Raw genomic sequence first — 2,657 nt, forward strand, 5'->3', positions numbered from 1 at the left:
ATATTAAACTTACCTTTAGAACAGTCTTCTTAAACTAAGAACCCTGTAGTGTTATTACATTAAGTAAAAGGAAATTTGAGACTATTTGAAGTGGCTCGGTTTTAGAGAGGCCAATCAAGGATTTCTTTCATAAGAAGTTCCAGGCTAAAGGAGTTGAGGTATCTTTTACATGAAGATTTTTCTGAGGTAACTAACTCAATTTTATAAATATTTATGATTTATTTATTTATTTATTATTTTAAAAATTTGACCAGAGAAGGAGAGAGAGAGAGAGAGAGAGAAGTGAGAAAGCAAGCTGTCAGGTCCAGGACTCAAACCGTGGTCAGCCATGTAGGAGTCCAGTGCTCCCAACCTCCACACCACCTGCTGGCCCAAGAGTGTAAGTTTTTCAGGACTTCCAAAGTGAAACGTAAAATCACCATTTTGAGAATACCGATGGCACATATCGGTTTATATTGTGAGTGAATTACTATGCTGTGTGCTATTTTAGTTTTTAGGAAATGAAAAAATAAAATCTGTTCTTTAGCATAAAAATAAATAGTTCCAGATGGCAGGAGTAAAGGTAGCCAGTAAGAATGAACAGGGGTGAGTGGAAGGGGCCGGATAAGAGATGTTTTGTATCCTCAGCTGAGGCCTTTTGACTTTAAAAAAAAAATGGAGGTGAGGGCCAGCAGGTGGAGGTTAAGGCGGTGGATGCCACAAGGCTGGCTTCGCGATTCGAGGCAGACCTGGCGCCTTGAGAATCCTGTCAGGCACATGTATGTGCATGTCCCAAATCCCAAGAGAGGAATGGAAGAGAAGCACTGTGGTGTGGCATGTCCCCGGGGATTGATTTCTCATTTTCTCTCTGCCTCTCTCTCACATGCCCTAGAGCAAAAACTACAAAAACAAAAAAATTGCGCTGAGAAAACATGCCATGGGGAACCAGCAGTTAGCGTAATGGCTATGTCGCTGGACTCCCACGTAGTTGACTGCGGTTCGCGTCCCGGACCCGGTGGCTTAAAACCCATGCCGGGCGCGTGTGCGTGCGTGCCCAAGATCCCGAGAGGAGAATGGAGGAGAAGGGATTGCAGCGTGACCATCCCCCCCTGGGGGGTGATTTCTCGCTTTCTGTCTCTCTGTCTCTGTCTGTCTGTCTGGCGAGCGCACGCGCCCTATAGTGAAAAACTTCTCCAAAAAAAAGGAAAAAAGAAAAAGAAAACATGACATGTACCCTAACCATTGCCGGGTTCACAATTCAGTATTGTGAAGTCGATGCACGTTGTTTCAAAATAAGGGCTTTGAGACTACAGGAAGCTGCCATTTACGGAATTACTGAAAGATTTCAGGGAGGGTTAGAGATGTAGGAAGATTGTCTGGGGGAGGTGTAGCAGGAGGTAGGAGGTGGCTCCCTCCAACAGGAATGGAAAGATTTAAGAGCTGGCTGGGGCCTTGTGGGTGAGGGCTGCTTTCTGGTGCGGTCACCTGGTTTTCTGCCAAAGGGAAAGTCAGCGAAGGGACCTCGGCACAGCCAGGCAGGGGACAGGTGGTGTGGGGGTGGGCGGGCAGCTTTCCAGGCCTGTTTGCCAGAGGTGGTGGGCCCTGTCCAGCCAGGATGTGCTTGGTTCAACCTCTAGAGTTAGACATTTTCTGCTTAGTTGCAGAAACGGAAAAATGTGGAGATTTTGTTATAGTCTAATCAGCGAGAAGTAAGAGGACATCCAGACATAGCCAAATTTATTGGAGTTTTATTGATTAAGCCAGTGGCTTACGGGGCGGGGGGTGGGGGGAGGAACTCATGTCTCTCAAAACCCTGCGGCCCTGGGACCAGCAGCTGGCAAAATGGCTATGTTGCTGGACTCCCATATATTTGACTGCGGTTCGATCTAGTCCCGGACCCGGTGGCTTAAACTCATGCCGGGTGTGTGTGCGTTCGTGCCCAAGATCCCGAGAGGAGAATGGAGGAAAAGGGACTGCAAGTGCGGTCATTCCCCCGGGAGGTGATTTCTCATTTTCTCTCTGTCTGAGTGAAAGGAAAGGGGTTCTTATATAGGCAAAATTCACAATCGATTCTGGGGTAAAGTGTGATTACAATGGAAACTGAGGAGGGGGAGAAGCGGAAAGGGAGTGGGGTTCCCACGCGAAAGCTGTTACAGAAGCTGAATCAGGCAGATTAATCATTTCTAAGGGCGCTCTCCACACCTTTGTCTCATGGTCCCCATGGCTCCGAGAGGGTCTGGTCATCGGTGGTACATTGCTAAGGAACAGCTACACAATAAGGTTCCGGGCTAGTTAGCAAGGACAGTCAGACTATTAATCACTCTATTTACTCTGGGCAAAAGGAGGAAGCAAGTGTAATGTAAAGTTCAAAGATGGAGGGGCTTCTGCTTCCATTTCAATCCATTAAAAAAAAATACTTTGGGGGGCCAACAGATGGTGTAGCGATTAAAGAACTGGACTTCCACATGGCTGATTGTGGTTTGAGTCCCAGACCTGGTGGCTTTTTGAAAATCATGCCAAGAGCGTGTGCATGTGTGCCTAAAATCCCAGGAGAATGGAGAAGAAAGGATTGTGGTGTGGCCATCTGCCCTGGAGGATGATTTCTCACTCTCCCTCTCACTGTGTGTCTCTCCAGTGAACATATGTACCCTATGGCAAAAACACTAAAAAAAAAAACT

The sequence above is a fragment of the Tupaia chinensis genome, unplaced genomic scaffold, assembly GCF_000334495.1.
Source record: "Tupaia chinensis unplaced genomic scaffold, TupChi_1.0 Scaffold000521_1, whole genome shotgun sequence".
Classification (NCBI taxonomy): Eukaryota; Metazoa; Chordata; class Mammalia; order Scandentia; family Tupaiidae; genus Tupaia; species Tupaia belangeri.